This window comes from Triticum aestivum, chromosome 7A, assembly GCF_018294505.1.
Source record: "Triticum aestivum cultivar Chinese Spring chromosome 7A, IWGSC CS RefSeq v2.1, whole genome shotgun sequence".
NCBI lineage: Eukaryota > Viridiplantae > Streptophyta > Magnoliopsida > Poales > Poaceae > Triticum > Triticum aestivum.
In genome coordinates this window covers 725,248,195-725,259,377 of record NC_057812.1, presented here as the reverse complement: position 1 = coordinate 725,259,377, position 11,183 = coordinate 725,248,195, and positions in this window count along the sequence as shown.

The window sequence follows — 11,183 nt, the reverse complement described above, 5'->3', positions numbered from 1 at the left end:
TCTCCTCAGTGCATCTTTTGCATACATTATTTTTTAAGCTAAACTTCATTGCTAAGTAATTTACTATACGATGTTCTTCCACAGGGACTCTTGATGAATGTTGTGCCTGATTGGATCGAGACTAAAGGTACCATGAATATTGTTATCTTACGGCCAAGATATCCTACAATGCACTTTAGTGCATTCAGGATTTCTAATACCGAGGAATGCTTAATAGTAAAAGACTGGAGCAAAATTGTGAACGGTCGCAGAGAAGTACTAGGGGGCAGCAATCAGAAGGGCAACCCATGATTAGGAGACATGTTCATCTGCATGCTCCAATATGATGAATCAGGAAAGCTATACATGTTCTATGCTATTTTATCTAAGAGAGAGCAGCAAGAGTGATTAGCTAGTTCATGCCCTTAGTACTTGTCCTCTCATATCCGTGTTCTTCGTCCTGAACTTAATCTCAAAGAGTGATTTGCTTTTGTGGTGTTATGAACGCTTATAATATCATTACCATGTTGAACTCGATGATATCTTTGCTTCTGGTACAAGTGAATGTTTCTTATTTAAGCTAGTGTTGGTGGTGATTAGATAGCGGTAATGACTATATGATGATTAAATAGTGGTAATGAGACGACTATGATGATTTTTAGCTAGCTAGTATATACTGTTGTTGGTGATGATATATATGATTCTAGAGTTTTTATATTAATATGATGATGATGATGATGATGAGTTATTATATCATTTATGAAATAAACCGCAGATTAGTTTCAACTGGATGGATCCTAGCTAAGTGATCAATTATATGCCATATCCATATTACCTCGATCACTTAATTAGGTGATCAAGTATAATATGGATATGGCATATACTTGATCACTTAGCTAGGGTCCACATGCATCCAGTAGAAACTAATCTGCGGTACTTTCACCTAATGATTTAACAACTCATTATAATGTAAAACAATCACTAAATTAAATTGAAAACAAAAAATTAAAGTAAAAATAAAAAATAAAACCAAAACACCCCCAAACATTTAGTACCAGTTGGTGTACTAATGTCCTACACACACCCGGGCTTGGCTCGTGCCACGTGGTGGCACTTTAGCGCTGGTTCATGATGAACCGGTACTAAGGGGGGGGACCTTTAGTCCCCACTCTTCAGTGCCGGTTGTGGAACCGATACCAAAGAACCTTATGAACCGGCGCTAAAGGCCGGTTCTGCACTAGTGGTTTGTCCCTCTACATCATGTCATCTTGCTTAAGGCATTACTCTGTTCTTATGAACGTAATACTCTAGATGCATGCTGGATAGCGGTCGATGTGTGGAGTAACACTACTGGAATCAGCTTATTTGCCGTCTGCCAGTTCTTTGCCGTCAGCTGACGGACGGCAAAGAGGCACTTTGCCGTCTGCTTGCAAAAAACAGACGGCAAAGAACTGACAGATGTCAAAGATGCCAGTTGCCATCAGCCAATTATTTGCCATCTGCCAGCAGATGGCAAAGAATCTTTACCATGTGCTGGTGGACGGCAAAGAGGTGGGGCTATCTCTTTTTTTGCGGGTACAAAGAAAATCGTTGACCCCCACCTCCTCTCTCTGTCTCCCCTACGGCCCCCACCTCCTCTCTCTCTCCCCTCTCTCTCTCTCCCGCTCGTCTCTCCCTCTCCCTCGCGCGAGCACCTACGGAGGCCGATTTCGGCGAGCTCCGACGGGATTCGACGCCGCCCAGCACACCCATGTGACCCCCTCGCCCCGCTCCTCCATCCCCTCCGACCAGATCTGACTCGCGCGTCCTCCAGCGACCACGCGTGACCCTCCCCTGCAGCTAGGGTTTCGGCCACCACATCGCTGGCGTGGCTCCGGTGTTGCTCTGGTGACTCAGGTGAGTCTCTTCACTCCTCCTCGTCACATCCATCCCTCTCTTTCTCACCGCGTCGCGTCGCGTCTCCTCTCCCTCATAGATCCATCACACCGGGAAGCCATGGACGGGAAGGATGCCATGGACGGGAAGACGCCATGGAGGACGCAGCTCCACCACTGCCCCAATGCCATCCACGTCCGCCCCTTCTCCTCTCCTCCCCTCTTGGATTTCTTCTTTTCCCGCCTTGCACCCGTCCACTCAAGTTCTAAACCAAACAAGAAAAATTATCAATCTTGTTTTTGCTGCATATGCAATAATGGTTGAGGAGGACTCAGTTGTTCACTTCTATAATTGTGCCATAAATTGGTTTACTCTGCTTGAGGGCTGCCGTGGCTAGCTCGATTTGATAGGGTCCTTACTACATATGCTGCAGGGATTTAACTTGACGTGTTAATAATGAGTGTCAATCAATCAAACACAAGGAAACTATAAATGCTTACTATTTCGTATAGTGATCGTTGTGTTGTGTATAGGTAAAACTTGTGTTGTCCTTATCTACTTCGGAGGCATCATCATGTGTTGTCAATTTAGTTTCTGCCATGGTTTTGGTTTGGTCCTGCTTATGCCAAATCGATCATTCATTGCTTCCGAACACTCTACCTTTAATCTTTGCTTCTGTAAAACCGGCCTTTCTTCTATTGAATGGAGTGTTTGCTTGCTATGCGGGAAAAGTAGCTCATTCATCGCTGATTTGGCATGTGCAACCAAAGTGGACGGACCGTATTTAGGTCCGGTCGCCGTGAGGATCCTCTGGCTGTGCTGGATGTGCCATGGCGCGGTGGTGCCCCCGGGTGGCGCCTCTGTGCTGCGGTGCCCCTGGTTGGCGCCTTCGTGCCCGTGCTCTCACTGGCGCCGCCGTTGTGGTGCTCTCTGGCAAGCTCCGGCTTGTTGTGGTGGTGTTGGTTGTGATGTTGGTCACACCATAGTGATGGTGTAGCTGCATCCTGCTTCGACTACAACTCCTTTTGGTGAGCTTCTCCTTGCTCCCCTCCTGATCTCTCTAATGCATAGCTCTTGATCTTGTTGGATGTGAGGCTCTATTAGCTGTGGTTAGCTGCTGTAGATGAGCATCAACTTGTATTTGAGCTCTCTGTGATGGATTCTTGCTGTGTCAGGGTTTTGGTCAGTGACCATCTATGTGTATTTGTGAAGTATATATACTCCTGTACTGCTCTGTTCTGTGTAGTTGATCCTGGAGTTGTTACTTTGGTCAGTTACTTTACTCATGAACGGATACTCACTTGTTCTTAGTTATTTTACTTCTAATACTGATATGAACAGATACCACTTGGTTTTGCTATTTCTATTTGTCTCTTTCTAATAGCCTATGAACAGATACTATACTTGCTTTTGGCTGTTACTTTCCTAGTTTTCTACTGATAAGATAGATACTACATCTGATTTGGGCAGTGATGCTGGTCTGAGCCCCCCTGTCTTAGGCTTAATTTACATGTGACTATCCCTGTGCTTTGATGAACTAGCCCTGGCACTTCCAGGCTGTCTGAGCACATAATCCCTCAAGTATACCTTGAGGTCTTCTGTAGCTCTCCTTAATAGTTATCTCCTCTAAGCTGCTGGTGGTTGGATGTGTTGGGACTTGGTCTGGTTGGCTGGTTGTGATGTATATATCCTCCTGGAGCTTTTCTTTTGGCGTTGCACAGTGACATGTACCTATTGTCACTAGACAAAACTGATTGTGGTGATGAAGTCTAATCTTTGGCTTTAATCACTAGTTTTTAGTTGACTTAATTCCTGGAGCTAGTACTGATAGTGGTCTTTGTGTTGGCATTTAACTTACTGCTAATTGTGGTGGCTTCTTGATTGGGTCCTTGGCTGGTTCTCTTCTTTGGCTCTTTGCTATTGGTTTACTCTATTTTGCTTTCTAATTAAGATCACTTTGAAAATCAGGATCTTAACTAAGATTATCTTGATCTCAAGTACTGGCTCCTACAGCATTGCATTTCACCAAGTGAAATGCTACATTTCTACTCCTAACCCATTCTCTCTTTCTTAGTGTTTTTGTTATGTAGGTTGGAAGAAAAGAAGAAGATCCAGAGAAGATCTTAGTAATAAGATAGTTTTTAGGAAAATAGATATTTAGTTTTAGATCATTCCTTGTAATATTTGTTGGATATGTGTTCATGGATATGTGTTGGATATATATGTGTTCATGACTATATATTGGTAACATGTGTTGGATATGTGTTCATGGATATGTGTTGGATATATATGTGTTCATGAGTACTGGTAGTATGTGTTGGATATGCTATATTGGTCATACATATAGTCTGTGTTTGATTGTGTTTGATTTTCTGTGAAAATGAATTGATATAAGAAGAAACAAAATTAATGCCTATTTGGTATCTTTGCCATCTGCCAACAGATGGCAAAGAGCCTGCAGCCTTTGCCATCTGCCAGCAGATGGCAAAGAGCCGTGCCCTTTGCCGTCTGCCAGCAAATGGTAAAGAGTCGTGCCCTTTGCCGTCCGCCACTGACGGCAAAGGCCTCTTTGCCGTCCGCTGCAAAAAACAGACGGCAAAGAAGGCCTTTGCCGACCCTGTCTTTGCCGTCACTGTTTGCCGTCCGCGGCGGACGGCAAAGGCCTTTGCCGTCCGCCATCCTAGCCTTTGTCGTCCGCCATGGCTGATGGCAAAGTACCAGATTCCTGTAGTGTAATAGTAGTAGGTGCGGAATCGTTTCGGTCTACTTGTTTCGGACGTGATGCCTATATACATGATCATGCCTAGATATTCTCATAATTATTCGCTTTTCTATCATTTGCTCGACAGTAATTTGTTCACCCACTGTCTGTAACGCCCTCGATGCGGCTATATCTCCCACGTGTCGAAGCACGACTTAGAGGCATAACCGCATTGAAAGAAATGTCGCAAGTGAGGTAATCTTCACACAACCCATGTAATACATAAGGGAAAACATACATAGTTGGCTTACAATCGCCACCTCACACAATTACATGAATAAAGCATTACATCATCCAAATACAATCAAGGTCCGACTACAGAACCAAAATAAAAGAAGACTACCACAAATGCTACACAGATCCCCGATCGACCCCGACTGGGCTACACTACTGATCAACTAGAACGAAACAACACAAAGGCAAGATCTTCATCGAGCTCCTCCTTGAGCTTGGTTGAGTCACCTGCACGGTATCATCGGCACCTGCAAACTGCTTTTGGAAGTGTCTGTGAGCCACGGGGACTCAGCAATCTTGCACTCTCGCGATCAAGAACATTTAAGCTTATAGGAAGGGTAAAAAGTATGAGGAGTAGCTGCAGCAAGCGACTAACATATATGGTGGCTAACATACGCAAATGAGAGCGAGAAGAGAAGGCAAAGCATGATCGAGAAACTATGATCAAGAAGTAATCCTAGAACAACCTACGTCAAGCATAACTCCAACACCGTGTTCACTTCCCGGACTCCGCCGGAAAGAGACCATCACGGTTACACACGCGGTTGATGCATTTTAATTAAGGTCAACTTTAGGTTTTCTACAACCGGACGTTAACAAATTCCCATCTGCCCATAACCGCGGGCACGGCTTTTGAAAGTTCAAATCCCTGCAGGGGGTCCCAACTTAGCCCATCACAAGCTCTCACGGTCAACGAAGGATATTCCTTCTAGCGGGAAGACCCGATCAGACTCAGAATCCCGGTTACAAGACATTTCGATAGGGTAAAGCTAAACCAGCAACACCGCCCGAATGTGCCGACAAATCCTGATAGGATCTGCACATATCTCTTTCTCAGGGCACACTCAGATTGTCCTAGGTACGGGTAGGCCAGCCCAGAGTTGCCTCTGGTGGCCACCGGCAGCTGACAGGTTGGACCAACACTCAGAGGAGCACTGGCCCGGGGGGGGGGTTAAAATAATGATGACCCTTGAGTCTGTAGAACCCAAGGGAAAGAAAAGGGGTAGGTGGAGAATGGTAAAACCAATGTTGGGCATTGCTGGAGGAGTTTTACTCAAGGCGAGCTGTCATGGGGTTCCCATTATTACCCAACCACGTAAGGAACGCAAAATCCGGGAACATAACACCGATATGATGGAAACTAGGGCGGCAAGAGTGGAACAAAACACCAGGCATAAGGCCGAGCCTTCCACCTTTACCAAGTATATAGATGCATTAATTAAATAAGATATATTGTGATATCCCAACAAGTAAACTTGTTCCAACAAGGAACAACATCTTCATGTTCCAACAAGGAACAAACTTCAATCTTCACCTGCAACTAAGAACGCTATAAGAGGGGCTGAGCAAAGCTGTAACATAGCCAAACAATGGTTTGCTAGGACAAGGTGGGTTAGAGGCTTGGTTCAACAATATAGGAGGCATGATAAGCAAGTGGTAGGTATCGTAGCATAGGCATAGCAAAAGAGCGAGCATTTAGCAAGCAAAGATAGAAGTGATTTCGAGGGTATGGTCATCTTGCCTGAGATCCCGCAAGGAAGAAGAATGAGTCCATGAAGAAGACAAACGGACGTAGTCGAACGGTTCCTCACAAACGCGACGTTATCGGAACCAACCCGAAGAAGCAACACCGGAAAAGAGAAAACAACCTAGTAAACAACCACCACATAGACATGGCACGATGCGCAAACAAGAATGATGCATGTCTGGTTTAAAGAGGGCATGGCATGGCAAACTGGAACAAACAACACTACAAATTAAGTGGAGCTCAATATGCAACGAGTTGCATATTGAAAGAACACCACATGCCTTATTTAGTTCTCTCTCATTTATGTACCCAACAATATTAAATGTTGTTAGCATGGCAAGAGGTGAAGCATGATGAAACTATCTAATCTAGGCAAGTCTAAATGAGGGCGGAACAACAAACAACAATTCTGGAAACTCCTCATATGCATATATTAGGTTTGGTACTGTTCTGCCCTAAACATAATTTTAGAGTTGTTAAACATGCAAAGTGATGCCACCATGTTAAACTAGGCAAAATTCTACCCCATTTACATATAAAGTTTGTTAGGTTTGGAGCTACGGTTAAATAGTTATGAATTAAAGCATTTTAACATGACAGAGCAAAAATTAATCAAACAACCTTTTAAACATTTTAAACATAGAAGAAAGTTGGATATAATTAAACTACACAAATTTCTGAGCACTTTACATATATGAAGTTTTTACGTATGATGCACAGTTCTGGAGTTATTAAATGCATGATCATGAGGGTTTTTCTACAAATCTGCCAACTCTGGATAATTAGCTAAAATCGCAGGCAGGAAAAAACACTATACGGGCCGAAACAGAGCAAAGTACCAACAGAATAGAAAAAAAAGGAGGAGCTGGTGGTGGGCTCACCATGGGCCTCGGCCCGGTTCAATGGAGAAGGAGGTAGGCCGCGAAGGGGCTAGCTGGGCCTGGAGGCTGCTGGTCTAGGCGCAGTCATCAGGCGCTGGTGCTAGGCGGATCTGGTAGGAAGCAGGCCGGCTAGGTGACCTGGGGAGGCACGGGCGCGGTCAATGCTCGCGGGTGCTGGATCGGAGCAGGTCGACGCGGATGAAGTCACATCGCTCGATGCAGAGGAACAGGAGGCAGAGGCGAGGCGGCGCCATGGGACTTGGGGGTGACGCTGATCCGGCGCTGACGGTGCAACGACGGCAGGCCGGGAACGGGCAGCGGTGCTCCAGGGTTGCAGGATTTGGCGACCTCCATCCATGGCAGCTCAAGGTCGGCGGCGCTGGGGTGGTCTCTGGGAGACAGAGAGCTCCAAATGAGAGAGAGAAAAACGGGAAAAGAGGAAGGGAAGGAGAAGGGCGGCAAGAAGGGTCCTGATAGAGGTGGTTGCCGGCATCGACTAGGGACACGATCGGGAGATCCTCTCTCGTTCCTGATCGACGAGTCTATCGCGAGAGGTGGCCTTGATCCAATCTAGATTGAGCGCTGCAGAAGGCTCAGGCGCGCTGATGGTCGTCGGATCCCCATCTGGCGGCCACAGATGGATGGGTAGGAGGCTGGATCTGGGCCGGATTCGATTGGTTGCGGAGGAAAAACAAGGAGAGGGCTGGTCTGGCGGCGGTGAAGGGACAGATCCCCTAGGGATTAGGGTTTGACTAGAGTTTGGACCGGTGAATATATACAGTAGGTGGACTAGGCTTAGGGGCTACCCCGTCCCTCCGATCGTAATTGGACAGTCGCGAAAAATAGGTTAGGTAGCCCAAAGAGAAAAACGGAGACGTTTTGTAGATGTTTGGGGATGATCCGGACACGACGGTGACGACTGCTCGGGTCGGGTCCGGGTAAGTTTCGGACGCGCACGAGAGGTCTATGCGCGGCGCAAAGAGGGGTAGGCTGGGCCTAGGAGGACTGTGGAGAGTTGTTTGGTCTGAGAGGAGAGGGGAGAGATGCAGCCCGGCACGGTTTCCGAAGATCGAAAACGTCCGACGTTAGACCGGCTATACTGCCGCTATAGTTATCCGTTGGGGCATCAAACGATCTCCGAATGCGATGAAACTTGACAGGCGGTCTATCTACACTATAATAAGACCACACGTCAACTCTCACCCCATTCCGAGAACATTTTCCGGCCACTTATAAAATACTATTTCGGACATGTTGTGGGCGCGTGCAAGTGTGTCTGGGCTCAGAACGGACAACGGAAGGAACGAGGAGACCGGGACGGATGCAAGTTTTGAAAACATGATGATGCAATGCACATGATGACATGATAAAATGGAACACGCAAGCGAATGACATGGCAACGACAGCGAATAACTCGAAGAAACCTGGCGCATCGGTCTCGGGGTGTTACAACACTCCACCACTATGAGAGGATCTCGTCCCGAGATCTAGAATGGCACCGGAGGAAAAAAAGGAAGAGAAAGAGAAGAGGTAAAACTAATTTGCTTCTTTTACAACCGAGTGAAACCAAGGAACCTTGCGAGGTTGAACAAATTTGAGAAAGAACACAACGGAGGTGAATAAGGTCGAAAACACTCCTTTAGAAAAGAGTAACAAAGAACATTGCGAAAAAACCTTGAGGTTGAAGGGAAAGATAAATATTGAAACCAATCCGGTTGAAACAAGATAGAAAAAGATTAAGAATGATATAATTTGGGCAGCATTCCGACTGAAAAGAAATGGAATTGAATAAGAACTTGATAAGATGAGACGATACTTGAAGAAATCACAACACACTGCCTCCGGAACAAATGTAAGAATAGAATCAAAAGAACGGAGGAGAAAACAACATCTTCCACCTCAAATGAGCTCGGACAACATCTTTATGAGAAGGGTCGAACGGAGTTGTTGGAAGACCAATAACGAAAAGAGTGAGCTAGTAGTGGACTTATGGAAAACTTCTCAAATTATGTGGTGACAACCTGCCACTCATGGGGAAAAAATTGGATTGGTATGAACAAGGAGACGAGAAAATATTTCACCGGGAGGACAAAGAAGAACTTGGGTCCTTTATAAGCACCATAGATAGCAACAAACCTTAGGGAAGGCTTTAGGTGAAATATAACCCAAGATAACTCCAATGACGAGATTGATGGATTTAAAATATCTCATTCATGACAACATGTGAATCATGAAACATGAATTCAAATTATCAAGAATGACATAATACCACCTCCAATGATACGGAAGAAATAATTGCACTCCGGATTGCAAGATGAAGAAACTTAAGCTCCTTAGAAAAGAATCTTGATGAACGCTTCGAGAAGGAAATAAATCCTTGATGAACCATCATGTATAGCCTCCATGAAGAAACTCCGGTAACAAAAGAATAAAAATAAAGAGAAATTGAAAACACAAGGTGAATCCTTGCGATGATTTAGATGGATCTCCGTGATAATTAGATCTTGGAACTCCGGGAAAGAAAAGATAAAGCATCTCGAACTGAGAATATGATATGATGAACCACTCCGGAATAAGGAATTAATCACTTGGATGGAACAAGAATAAGAATTATGTTATGCGTATCCTTCAACAATTAAATTGCTGACAAGCAACGGATTTGACATACTACTTATTCTCGTAGAAAAGATTAAGAGAGAGATATAACATAAACTTGAGAAGGTCTTCGACGAATCCACCGGTAGGATTGAAAACAACAAAAGAATTGATATGATAACAAGGTAAGAAGAATCTTGAACAAACCACCGTAAGAATTAAAAATGAACGAAGAAGAAAAATAAAGAAGCACCGGGAAGAATTAGAGAACAAATGAAGATACTTGAGGGGAATTTAGATAAAAGAGAACGAAGAGATCACAAACTGATTAGAGAAAACTTGAACGAAGCACCGGTAAGATTTTGAAGAACGAGAGCTAAAGCTGAAATGGATAATCCTGAAACGATGGCCTTCGGATAAACAAACTGAAAAACTCTTGAAATGCTCCGGATAGGTGAAAAGGATTGTCACAATCGAAAACAATTATGAGATGATTTCCGAGAATGGGGAAAGATATGGAGGAAAACTCTTCTTCGCTCTTCAAATGATGAGAATGACAACGCGAAACACCATGAAGAATTATTGAGGCACACCGGACTAAAGAAGAATATAAAAGTTGAATCAACAATGAAATGAATTTGAAAGATCTTGGAGACAGACATTTAACTGATGATAAATCATTCTTACGTCAAACTTGGAAAAGAATTTGAGAGTAATGCCGGGAAAATAAGAAGAGTCAGGTAAGATCCTGGAAAAAGACCTGTGGGTTAGGGCCCACTCAAAAGAAAACACCGTTGAACGATTTACAAGAGAGAAAGCACCGGTTGAATTAAATGGCTTGAATAAGATAGCATTCCCGAAAGATCTTGACAGAATGAGAATAAAATCCAACATCTTCTGAGGTATCTTCAGCACTCCGGAACAATAGAATAGCAAGCGGTGAAAGATTGTGAGGTGCACCGGCATGAGAAGGTATTTGAAACGATGAAAAAGGATATGATCAACACCAAAGCTTGATTTGAGTCCACCGGAGAAGAAAAGAATGAACAATGATGAACTTGAAGAGCATCTTCATGAGAACCACCAGGTAGAACATTCAAAGAAAAGAATGAAGAGACTTCACAAGAATAAAATGATACTTGAATAATAAATCCGAATCCTTGAAGAAATAAGGGTGGGAGGGCGGGAAAAGAAAGGCAACTTGGGGACGGATGAAACAAACACCGTTGAGAAGAATTGATACTAGATCTTGCGGATGTTGAAAAGGACGGAACAACTTGAAGAGAAACACACGAGTTGAGAAGGATTGACATGACAATCTCAATAAATG